A 14035-nucleotide genomic window follows, 5' to 3' on the forward strand; every position below is an offset into this window, starting at 1 on the left:
TCCCGTCCCGTCCTGTCCCATCCCACTTAATTCTTAACGGGATGGGCCCGTGTTAAACGGGACACGGGATGGGACGGGATGGCCATTTCGTCCCGTTTGTCCCGTCCCGCCTGTCCCGCGTCCCTTTTTTTTTTTTTTAAATTTTAGTTGTTGGGCAACGGCTCCAATTGCAAAAATAGTTATTCCTAACGGCCAAAAACGGCTATAATTGCCCCCCCCCCCTCCCCCCAAACTTTTAATATAACCCTTAAGTTTATTAAATTACACTCTGGTATATATTATTCTACTGTTCACAAATATTATGGTATATTTGTGGAATTTCTATTGTATTTGGTAAGTATAAAACTAATCCAATTTACGCACCGGCTATTAATGAAATGATTGTAAAATTTAAAAAATATTTTTACCCTATTCCCCAAGTTTATTTAATTTCTACTATATTTAACCCATCTTTAAAATTAAGAGGTGCAAAGGGACTTGTTCGTAAAATTTATGAGAATTTAGCAATTCAACAAAATGAACAACCATCTCTCGAAGACTGCCAAGCTAACATATATTCTTATGTTATATCAATGTTTGATAAATATAAATATATAAAAATAACAGGTGGTGAAACTGCTCCTTCTACTTCTAAGTTTAGAGTAGAAGTTCTATGGGAAAATATGGATGATATAACAAGTTTTGATTCCTCTATTGATGATGACCTTGATTCTTATCTTAATCAAGGATTAGAAAGTATAAAGGCGAAGAAGGCAATAAACAACTTTTGGCAAGACTTTTCCAACACTTTCAATAATGGCCCGAGATATCCTTGCTATTCAAGCATCATCAGTAGCATCGGAGAGTGCTTTTAGCGCAGCAAGATTTCAAATCGGAGATCATAGACATTCATTAGCGGAGGACAGCCTAGAGATTTCCGTATTATTCAGAGATTGGATTAATTCAGAAAGAAGAAATCATGGTTTTAAAAAATTAACCACTAGGGAAGAAGAAGAATACAATGAGATACTTAGCACTGGGAGCGATGATGGCATGGAACTCATGGAACATCAATTAACATTGCCAATTCCAGAACAATGTCCGGGAGAAATTATAGATAAGTTACAACGAAATTATATAGGAGCTTACAAATATTAGTATGATAATTTGTAATTGGTTACTAAGAGGCCTAGTTCAAATAGAACCCTTCCTAGAAGGTGGCTGCGTAGATTATGTGCTCTTCAAAAGAATTATATTTGTATGTGAGATTTGAAAGTTCTATTAATAAAATAAAAGGCTCTAAGCATTAAATTATTTTTATGAATTGTCTTACACTCTTACTTAGTTACTTAATAACTTGAAATTATATTAAATAAATTATAACTCTATTATAAATTTATAATTACTAGAATATTTCATTACAAATCTTTTATTTTAATATTTTATAATTCTTTACCTAGTTTTCTAATTTTCGTTTAATTTTTAAGTTTATTAAATAAGTCAAAAAATTAGTCGTTGCAAACATTAAAAACATAGTCATTGTCAAAAAATTAGTCGTTGCCAAACTTAATGCTTAAATAAATGCTTTTTAAAATGGCACTTAAGACTCGCGAACCCGTCCCGTCCCGTCTCATCCTGTCCCATCCCGTTTGTTAGCGGGACGGGATGGGCCTACCGTTTGTCCCGTCTAGTCCTGTCCCATCCCATCCTGTTTGTTAGAGGGACCAGATGGGCCTACCGTTTCGTCCTGTTTGTCCTGTCCTGTTTCGTCCTGTCCCGCCACCATCCCGGCTAAATGTCGTCCCGTCCCGTTCCATTAATTTTGTCCCTTCCCGTCCCCTTGGACAGCCATAGTCGGTCCCATTAGCTCCGTTGGGTGATTTTGGTCTTAGGAGCGTGTCCAGACTGTAAATTTGAGGTCCGAAGCTAATTTAGGCTTGAAATGGAGAAAGTTGAATTTTTGAGAGATTTTGACCGGAAGTGAACTTTTTGATATAGGGGTCGGATTCTGATTTCAGAAGTTGTAGTTGGTCCGTAATGTTGAATATGACTTGTATGCAAAAATTTGAGGTCAATCGGACATGGTTTGGTGTGATTCGGCATCATTTGTAGAATTTGGAAATTTTGAAGTTCATTAAGTTTGTATTGGAGGGTGATTCATATTTTTGTTGTTGTTTGACGTGTTTTGAGGGCTCGACTAAGTTCGTATTGGGATATATGACTTGTTGGCATGTTTGGTTGAGGTCCCGGAGGCCTCGGGTGGAATTCGGGAGGTTTCGGACTTGGTTTTGGATTTGAAAGGGCAGTTGAAGTGTTGATGTTGTTGGTGTAATCGCACCTGTGGAGTGGGAACTACAGGTGCGAGCTCGCAGAAGCGGCCAAGAATGAGTTGAGCAGAAGCCGCTGGTGCGAATATTTTCCTGCACCTACGATGGTCGCAAAGGCGGGCAGCTGAGCGCAAGTGCGAGTTTTAGCTGCAGGTGCGATGGGTTTCCGCACCTGCGATAGGTGCAGATGCGGTCTTGTAGCCACATGAGCGGAATCTGGGATTTTAAGTGAAATCCGCACTTGCGATGGATTTTTCGCAGGTGCGGTGTCGCAGATGCGATAGTGGGTCCGCACATGCGAAAAGTGTGGGTAGAAGGTTTAAAAGCAAAGGTTCACGATTTTAGTCTTATTTCACCATTTGAGACTCGAACTTAGATGATTTTGGAGAAGCTTTTCGAGGGGATTATTTAGGTAAGCTTCTTGTACTCATTTTTTTTTTATCATAAGTCTTGATTCCCCACTAATTTCCCCACCTAATTAGCGAGATTTTGATGTGAAATTTGGGGGTTTAGGGCTTGTGAATTGGAGAGTGAATTTTGGGGATTTGAAAGACCAAATGATATCGAATTTTGAGGAATTTAGTATGGTTAGACTCGTGAGTGGATGGGTGTTCACATTTTGTGATTTTTGTCGGATTTCGAGACGTGGGCCCGGAGGCCAGTTTGAGCCTATTTCAGATTTTGGCTTATAATTTTATATTTTTCTTGTGGAATTGATTCTTTTAAACTATATTAATTATATCGTAATGCTTGTGGCTAGATTCGAGGAGTTTGGAGATTGATTAGAGGGGCAAAGGCATTTCAGAGTAGGACTTTGTGTAGTTTATGGTAAGTAACAATTTTAAATCTGGTCATGAGGGTATGAAACCCCGGATTTTGGTATGATGTGACTATTTTGGAGGTGACGCACATGCTAGGTGACGGGCGTGTGGGCATGCACCGTGGGGGGTTGTGACTTGGTCCCTCCCATGAGACTGTAGAGTAGATTAGCCTATTGTTAATTATCTGTTTTCTATGTCTTCTAGAAATTTGACTGTCATTTATGTTAGAAACCATGCTTAGACCATATGATATCACTGTTGGGACCCTCAGCGGTCGGTTTCTTGTTGAGTTAGCCGTTGTTTGCTGTCTTGAACTTAGTCACGGTTTTACTTGCGTGTCATATCTTTATTTCCTCTTGTTTTGTTGTTGATGCTCGTTATTATCTCTTTTGGCTGATTTGCATGATTTCTGAAAGCCCGAGAGGGCTGGAGAGGGTAGTGACTGAGATAGGGATTGAGTGTGGAGCTGTGAGCTATGTGGGGTATATGGATCACGTTGCATGCCGTAATGAGCCTTATGGATATTTATGGATTGTGGATCGGTTTGCACGCCGCAACGAACCTTATGGCTACTTATATGATTGGGCCAGGCTGCACGCCGTAGCGATATAGTGCTTGGGCTGAAAGGACCCCTTCGGAGTTTGCACACCCCTAGTGAGCGCAGGTACCTATTCAGTGTGAGTACTGAGGGCAGAGAGCCGAGTAATTGAGCTGCTCTAACGAGTTGAGTGACTGTTGCCCTGAGAGGTTGTACTTGTTATTCATCTTTTGATGCACTTAGTTGCTATCTGTCATTGTTGTGAAATTTTTGAAAGATTCTATATCCGGATTGTCTGAACTTTAACTGTATAAAAGCTGATTTGACTTAAACTATTGGATTTGAAAGCATGTCTATTTTTTTCTAGAATTATTGAAAATGAACTGTATTTGTATAACTCGTCACTACTTTCTCAGTTCCTTATTTATTTTTATTACTTACTGAATTGGTTGTACTCACGCTACACCCTGCACTTCGTGTGCAGATCCATGTATTCCTAGTCGTAATGGGTGTTGATATTGAGCAGTTGATTCCGGTGACTATCGAGGTAGCTGTATGGCGTTCTCAGGCCTTGGCTCTCCTTCATTATCTTATTCGCATTTTAGTTCTTATTCCATAGATGTTGTATTAGACTGCTCCTGGTATAGATGCTCATGTACTCAGTGACACCCCGATGTCGGGCTATTTTTCCGCTCTTATGTTTTGGATTTTACTCCATTTTTATGAAAAACTCCGATTATTTTAAATGTCTTAATTCATTTCTGTTATATGTTGAAAGTGTTTTGGAAATTTTGGCTTGCCTAGTATGATGATAGGTGCCATCACGATGGGTTAGGGTTTGGGCCGTGACAAGTTGGTATCAAAACGTTGGTTATATAGGTCTCACGAGTCATGAGCAGGTTTAGTAGAGTCTTACGGATCCGTACAGAGTCGTCTGTACTTATCTTCGATAGGCTGCCGAACCCTTAAGAAATTTCACATTCTGGAATTCTTGTCATGCGAATCTTTTGATTCTATTAACTAAATTTTTGTTTTTCTAATTCTCTCACAGATAGTGAGGATGCATACTACGGGGCAGGATGGATAGCCACCGGTACCACCAGTCAGGGCCACAGGAGGCCGAGGTCACGGTAGAGTCCGCGGTAGGGGCAGAGGTGTAGCTCGCACCGCAGCTAGGGCAGCACTTGCAGACCCACCAATTGCCCCAGTTCAGGAGCAGGCTCCAGTTGTGGACGAGACTGTGGGACCAGCTCAGGCACCTCCCCTGCCAATTATGATTCCAGGCCTTCAGGAGGCCTTAGCTCAGATTCTGACCGCGTGTACCAGTCTTGCTCAGGCAGTTTCTGTTCTGGCCGCAGCACTTCTCAGGCTGGGGGAGGTGCTCAAACTCCCGCCGCCCGCACACCAGAGCAGGTGGTACAGGGATTCCAGACACCAGGGGTACCAACAGCCTAACTGGTTGCAGCTGCTCAGGACTATGTGGTTCCTGTCATGCCTGATGATGAGCATCATTGATCGGAGAGGTTTGGGAGACTCCAGCCTCCATCTTTCAGTGGTACCGAGGGAGATGAAGCATAGGGCTTCTTGGACAGGTGTCAGAGGATACTCAGTACAACAGGTATTCTTGAGGCCAGTGGGGTCTCGTTCACTACTTTTCAGTTCTCTAGGGATGCCTTCAGTTGTTGGGAGACATACGAGAGGCGTAGGTCAGTCGGCGCAGCACCCCTTACCTGGCACCAGTTCTCCGATCTATTCCTGGAGAAGTTCGTGCCACAGTCCTGCAGATAGGAGCTGTGTAGGAAGTTAGAGAAGCTTCGTCCAGGTGATATGTCCGTGACACAATATGAGATGAGATTTTCAGAGTTGGCCCATCATGCTATCTGGTTGGTTCCCGCGGACAGGGAGAGGGTCAGGAGGTTCATAGATGGCCTAACTTTTCTACAGCGATTGCTTATGACTAAAGAGAAAGTGTCTGGTGCTACTTTTTTTATGAGGTTGTCGACATTGCTCGTCAGATTGAGATGGTTCACAGCCACGAGTGGGTCGAGAGGGAGGCCAAAAGGTCTCGTGGATAGGGTGGATTTAGCGGTGTTCCTTTTGGGGGCAGTTCCACCACGGTAGGGGTCGTCCTTTCAGACATGCTCAGACGGCTAGCCCAGTTCACCGTGGTGCATCATCTAACCATGGTTCACACAGTTATCAGCATGGCCATTCATCTCTGAGCGCCCTCCCAGCTCAAAGTTTGTCTCGTGCTCTATCGGGTCAGGGCTCGTCTATTCTAGGTCCTTCGACCAGTTATCCCAGTGCTTGGGTCTCCCTTCAGTCCCCAGCACCAGAACCGGGGAGTTGCTATGGTTGTGGAGAGTTTTTCCATATCAGGATATATTATCCCCACTTTACGGGAGGTCCGGCCCAGCATAGGAGCCAGTCTATGACATCAGCACCAGTTTTTTCACCATCTGCCAGCTCGGGGTGGAGCCCAATCAGCTAGGAGACGCCCCGAGAGGGGGAGGCCAATCAGGGGGCGACCAGGCCCATTTCTATACTCTTCCTGTCAGACCATATGCCATTGCTTCGAATGCTGTAATTACAGGTATTGTCTCAGTTTTCCATAGAGATGCCTCTGTATTATTTGACCATGTTTCCACTTATTCTTATGTGTCCTCGTATTTCGCTCATTATCTGGATATGCCCCGTGAGTCTCTAATTTCATTTGTTCATGTATTTACTCCAGTGAGTGATACTATTATTGTGGACCGCGTATATCAGTCATGTGTGGTGACTATTTGGAGTCTGGAGACTAGAGTGGATCTCTTGTTGCTTAGTATGGTCGATTTTGATGTGATTTTGGGTATGGATCGGCTGTCTCCATGTCATGTTGTTATAGATTGTCACGCTAAGATCATGACTTTGGCGATGCCCGGGTTGCCGAAGGTTGGGTGGAGAGGCTCTATAGACTATGTTCCCAGTAGAGTGATTTCATACTTGAAAGCTCAGCGGATGGTTGAGAAGGGTTGTCTATCTTCTCTGGCCTTTGTGAGGGATGTTAGTGCAGAGGCCCCTGCTATTGATTTTGTTCCGGTGGTGCGAGAGTTTCCGGATGTGTTTCCTGCAGACCTGCCGGGCATGTCGCCCGACAGGGATATTGATTTCGTTATTGATTTGGTGCCGGGCACTCAGCCCATTTCTATTCCACCGTACTGTATGGCACCGACCGAGTTGAAGGTGTCGTGATGGAGCCTATCGTGGAACTAGGCAAGCCGCCTATCTCAGTAAAGCTTCAATATATGACAGAAAAGAGCTAATGCAATTAAATAAGCTGAAGGTTTACATAATAACAGGGTAAAAACTCAAAATACAAGTGCAAAATGGTAGCCCAACATCGGGGTGTCACTAAGTCATGAGCATTTAATAACCAATCTAGAAACAGAGTCTACTACAGTCTGTGCCAAATGCCAATACAAGAGAGAAAGGATAATAAGAAAGGAGAAACAAGGATTGCGGAGCCGGCAGATACCTCGTAAGTCTCCGATAATCAGCTCGCGCACGAACGCAGCAACCATCAGAACCGTACACACCTGAATCTGCACATGAAGTGCAAGGTGTAGCATGAGTACAACCAACTCAGCAAGTAACAGAATTAAATAAGGAACTGAGAAGTAGTGACGAGCTATAAAAATACAGTTCATTTCAAAAGTTTTCAGTAAAGAGTGAACATGCTTTCAAATTCGGTGGTATAAGTCAAATTAGTTAAAGCTCGAGTAAAACAAATATGAATCTTCCAGAAGTTTAATAACAATAACAGAAAACAATATAAGTGTAGGAATAAATTAAAAGCAAGTACAACCTCTCAAGGTAGAAGTCACTTAACTCATCTCAACATCTCATACTCTCGGCTCTCAGCCCTCAATACACACTCTCGATAGGTACCTACACTCACTGGGGGTGTACAGACTCCGGAGGGACTCTTTCAGCCCAAGAGCTATATTGTTGTGGCGTGCAGCCCAATCCAATCTTGTTGCGGCATGCAACCCAATTCAATATTGTTGTGGTGTATACCCCGATCCACATGCAACCCGATCCATATGCCTCGGGCTCACAGAATATCATAGTAATCAGCCCAAACAGGGATTACAACAAGTATCAACAAGAAATGAGAGGGAACAGAGATATAACACACAAGTAAGACTATGACTGAGTACAAGACAATAATTAGCAGTCAATTCAACAGGTATACGACCGATGTGGGTCCTAACAGTGATATCATATGGCCTAAGCATGGTTTCTAACGTGAAAGGCAGTCAATTGCTCAAAGACAAGGATAAAGCAAGTAATAACAAAGGCTATTTGACTTTACAGTCTAACGGGACAGACCAAGTTACAATCCCTCATGGTGCACGCTCACACGCCCGTCACCTAGCATGTGCGTCACCTCTAAGCACTCACATCATACCAATTCTCGGGGTTTCATACCCTCAAAACCAGATTTAAGATTGTTACTTACCTCAAACGTGCAAAACTCCTATTCCGCAATGCCTTTGCCCCTCGAATCAATCTCCAAACACTCTGAATCTAGCCATAAGCAGTACAATATAATTAATATAAGCTAAAAGAATCAATCCCAAAAGAAAAATACGAAATTATAAGCCAAAATACAAAATAGGCTCAAACCGGTCCCCGGGTCCACGTCTTGAAATCCGAAAAAAGTCACCAAATATGAACACCCATCCACTCACGAGTCCAACCATAATAAAATTACTCGAATCAAACCTCAAATCACCTTCAAAAACTTGAAGTTTTAGCCTATGAAGTTTCTCCCATTTTCCCCCAAATTTACCACTCAAATCCCTAATTAGATGATGAAAATAGCAATAGATTCATGAAATATAGTCCAATCCGAGTTAGAATCACTTACCCCAACAATCTTCTTGAAGATACCTCGAAATATCGCCTCACACCGAGCTCTCAAAGTTCCAAAATCGAAATGCGAATCAAACCCTCGAAATCCCATTTTCCTACCCAGTTCTTCCGCACCTGCGGTCCTTCTGTCGCATCTGCGAGGCCGCACCTGCGGAAATGACTAAAAGGACTGGGTCTACATCTGCGTGCAACTGGTCGTACCTGCGTGTGCGCACCTGTGGACCAAAGTCCGCTTCTGCGATCCTCCCCTCCAATTCACTTTCCGCATCTACGGAGCTTCAGGCGCATTTGCGGGCTCGCAGATGCGGAAACACCCTAGCACCTACGACCCATTACCATCTCCTCAACTCCCACTTCTATGCTCCTTCCTCTACACGTGCGAGTACGCACCTACGGCCTCCCCACGTGCGAGTACGCACCTGCGGCCTCCCCACCGCAAGTGCTAAACTACCAGATATCAGAAGGTTTCAGCAATTTCATAAGTCCAAAACTCAATCGATTAAGTATCTGAAACACACTCGAGGTGCCTGGGTTCTCAACCAAACATACCAACCAATCCTAAAATACCATATGAACTTAGTCGAGCCTTTGAATCACTCAAAACAATATCAAAACACCAATTACACCCGGATTCAAGCCTAAAGAACTTCTAAACTTTTAAATTCCACAAACGACGTTGAAACTTACCAAACAACGTCTAATTGACCTTAAATTTTGCACACAAGTCATATTCAACATTATGGACCTATTCCAACTTCCAAAATCGAAATCCGACCCCGATATCAAAAAGTCAACCCCCCGGTCAAATTTTCCAAAAAATTCGACTTTCGCCATTTCAAGCCTAAATTAGTTGTAGACCTAAAATTTATAATACGGACACACTCCTAAGTCCAAAATCATCCAACAGAGCTAACAGAACCGACATAACTCCATTTCGGAGTCGTCTTCACACAGTTCCAATTACGGTCAAAATCCTAAGACTTAAGCTTCCGCTTTAGGGACTACGAGTCCCAAAACACTTCTAAACCAAAAACAAGACCTCCCGACAAGCCAAATAAGCAGAAGTAGATACGGAAAAAATAGTAAATAGGGGATCGGGGCTAGTACACTTAAAATGACCGATCAGGTCGTTACATCCTCCCTCTCTTAAAATAATCGTTCGTCCTCAAACGAGCATAGAGACATACTTGAAGTGGTGAAAAGATGAGAATAACGGTTGCGCATATCATTCTCGCTCTCCCAAGTCGCCTCCTCGACCGGCTAACCCCTCCACTGAACATTCACAAAAGCAATAATTTTCGACCTCAGCTTTTGAACCTGCCTATCTAAGATCGCCACCGGCTCCTCAACATAAGATAAATCTTTGTCCAGATAGACTAAGCTGAAATCCAACACGTGAGAATAATCACCGTGATACTTCCGGAGCATAGCAACATAGAATACTGGATGAAATCCTGCTAGACTGGGAGGCAAGGCAAGCTCATAAGCAACCTCCCCAATACACTGCAACACCTCAAATGGGCCGATAAACCTCTATCTCATCTTGCCCTTCTTTCCGAACCTCATAACACCTTTCATAGGTGACACACAGAGCAAGACCCACTCTCCAACCATGAATGCAACATCGCGAACCTTCTGATCTGCATAACTCTTTTGTCTGGACTGGGATGTGCGTAGTCTATCCTGAATCACCTTAACCTTTTCCAGAGCATCCTGAACCAAGTCTGTACCTTATAATCTAGACTCGCTCGGCTCGAACCAACCCACTGGAGACCTACACCACCTACCATACAGAGCCTCATACAGTGCCCTCTGGATGCTCGACTGATAACTGTTGTTGCAAGCAAACTTCGCTAGTTGCAAGAACTGATCCCACGAACCCCCAAACTGCATCACACATGCATGGAGCATATCCTCTAATATCTGAATAGTGCACTCGGACTGTCCGTCCGTCTGAGGGTGAAATGTTGTGCTCAACTCCACTCGAGTACCCAACTCATGATGCACCTGCGGCTTCTGCTCAACTCATCCTTGGCCGATTACACCAGCAACAGCAGCACTTCAACTGCCCTTTCAAATTCAAAACCAAGTCTGAAACCTACCGAATTCCACCCGAGGACCTCGGGACCTCAACCAAACATGCCAACATGTCATATAGCCCAATACGAACTTAGTCGAACCCTTATAATATGTCAAACAACAACAAAAACACGAATCACCCTCCAATCCAAACTTAGTGAACTTCAAAATTTCCAAATTCAACAAATGATGCCGAATCATACCAATCCACGTTTGATTGACCTCTAATTTTTGCACACACGTCATATTCATCATTAAGGATCTACTCCAACTTTCGGAATCGGAATCTGACTCCGATATCAAAAAGTCCACTTCCGATCAAAATCTCCCAAAAATTTGACTTTCGCCATTTTAAGCCTAAATTAGCTTCAGACTTCAAATTTACAGTCTAGACACGCTCCTAAGTCCAAAATCACCCAACGGAGCTAACGGGACCGACGAAACTCCATTCTGGAGTCGTCTTCACACAATTTTATCTACGGTCAAAATCCTAAGACTTAAGCTTCCGTTTTAGGGACTAAGTGTCCCAAAATACTCTGAAACCAAAAATAAGACCTCCCGGCAAGTCACATAAGTAGAAACAGATACGGGGAAAATAGTAAATAGGGGATCGAGGCTAATACACTCAAAATGACTGACCGGGTCGTTATATCCTCCTCCTCTTAAAACAATCGTTCGTCCTCAAACGAGCATAGAGACATACCTGAAGTGGTGAAAAGATAAGGATAACGGCTGCGCATATCATGCCTGGTCTCCCAAGTTGCCTCCTCGACCGGATGACCCCTCCACTGAACCTTCACAGAAGCAATATTCTTTGACCTCAACTTTCGAACCTGCCTATCCAAGATTGCCACCGACTCCTCAACATAAGATAAATCCTTGTCCAACTAGACTGAGCTGAAATCCAACACGTGAGACGGATCGCTGTGATACTTTCGGATCATAGAAATATGGAATACTGGGTGAACTCCCGCTAGACTAGGAGGCAAGGCAAGCTCATAAGTAACCTCCCCAACACGCCGCAACACCTCAAATGGGCCAATAAACATCGGGCTCATCTTGCTCTTCTTTCCGAACCTCATAATATCCTTCATGGGTGACACCCAGAGCAAGACCCTCTCTCCAACCATGAATGCAACATCACGAACCTTCCAATTCGCATAAATCTTCTGTCTGGACTGGGATGTGCGTAATCTATGTTGAATCACCTTAACCTTTTCCAGAGCATCCTGAACCAAGTCTGTACCCAATAATCTAGCCTCGCTCGGCTCGAACCAAGTCTGGATGCTCGACTGATAACTGTTGTTGTAGGCAAACTCTGCTAGTGGCAAACACCAATTCGAGGAACCCCTAAACTCCATTACATATGCACGAAGCATATCATCTAATATCTGAATAGTGCGCTCGCACTGTCCGTCCGTCGGAGGGTGAAATGTTGTGTTCAACTCCACTCGAGTACCCAACTCATATTGTACGACCCTCTAGAACCGTGATGTAAACTGTGTACCCCGGTCAGAGATGATAGATACCGATACGCCATGAAGCCTAACGATCTCGCAGATATACACTCGAGCCAGCTGCTCGGAAGAATAGGTAGTCATCACAGGAATAAAATGAGCTGACTTGGTCAGCTAGTCCAGAATCACCCAAACTGCATCAAACTTCCGCTGAGTCTGTGGAAGCCCAACAACGAAATCCATAGTGATTCGCTCCCATTTCCGCTCTGAAATCTCTAACTTCTAAAGCAACCCACCTGGTTCCTGATGCTCATACTTCACCTTCTGGAAATTTAGGCACTGAGCTACATACTCCACTATGTCCTTCTTCATCCTCCTCCACCAGTAATGCTGCCTCAAGTCCTGATATATCTTTGCGGCACCCGGATGAATAGAATACTGTGAACTGTGAGCCTCCTTGAGAATCAGCTCACACAAACCATCTTCATTGGGCACACATAACCTACCGTGTATCCTCAATGGACCATCATCCCCAATAGTGACAATCTTAGCATCACCGTGTTGGACCGTGTCCCTAAGGACAAGCAGATGAGGGTCATCATACTGGCGCTCCCTGATACGATCATAGAGAGAAGATCGAGAGACCACACAAGCCAATACTCGACTCGGACTCAGAAAAATCCAATCTAACAAACTACCTAGCTAAGGCCTGAACATCCAATGATAATGGCCTCTCTGCTGCTATAAGATATCCTAAGCTCCCCAAACTCTCCACGCGGTGACTCAAGGCATCGACCACTACATTGGCCCTCCTGGGATGGTATAAAATGGTGATATCATAATCCTTAAGAAGCTTCAACCACCTTAGTTGATGCAAGATAAGATCGGTCTGCTTAAATAGATGCTGCAAACTCCGATGATCAGTGTAGATCTCACAATGGACCCCGTACAAGTTGTGCTGCCAAATCTTCGAGGCATGAACAATAGCTGCTAACTCAAGATCATGGACAGGATAGTTCTTCTCATAGGTCTTCAAGTGACGCAAAACATAAGCAATCACTCTATCCCCTTGTATCAGAAAACACCCAATACCGATTCACGAGGCATCATAATACACTGTGTAGGAACCAGAAGCTGATGGCAAAACTAGAACTAGAGTCGCGGTCAAAGCAGTCTTGATCTCATGAAAGCTCACCTCCCACTCATCCGACCACCTGAATGGAGCACCCTTTTGAGTCAATTTGGTCAAAGGCGATGCAATAAATGAAAAACCCTCCACAAAATGACGGTAATAGCCCGCCAAACCAAGAAAGATCCTAATCTCTATGGCTGAGGATGGTCTGAGCCAACTCTGCACCGCCTCTATCTTCTTAGGATCCACCTGAATACCCTCTCTGGACAACACGTGCCCCAAAAACGCCACTGAACTGAGCCAAAACTCACACTTGGAGAATTTTGCATAATGCTTCTCCTCCTTCAATCTCTGTAACACAATCCTCAGATGTTGTGCATGCTCCTCCGGGTTATGAGAGTACACCATGATGTCATCAATGAATACAATAACGAACGAGTCATGATAAGGCTAAAACACACTGTTCATCAGATGCATGAACGTTGTTGGGGCGTTGGTCAGCCTAAAAGACATCGCAAGGAACTCATAATAGCCATATCGGGTCCCGAAAGCTATCTTAAGAATATATGAGTCCCGAATCTTCAGTTGGTGATACCCTAACATCAAATCAATCTTGGAGAACACCTTCACTCCCTGAAGCCGGTCAAACAAATTATCAATACGCGGCAAAGGATACTTGTTCTTGATTATGGCCTTGTTCAACTGCTTGTAGTCAATACACATCCTCATAGAACCATCCTTCTTCTTTATAAATAGAACTGGTGCACCCCAACGTGATACGC

This window comes from Nicotiana tabacum, chromosome 14 (genome assembly GCF_000715075.1).
Source record: "Nicotiana tabacum cultivar K326 chromosome 14, ASM71507v2, whole genome shotgun sequence".
In the NCBI taxonomy this organism is placed as follows: Eukaryota; Viridiplantae; Streptophyta; class Magnoliopsida; order Solanales; family Solanaceae; genus Nicotiana; species Nicotiana tabacum.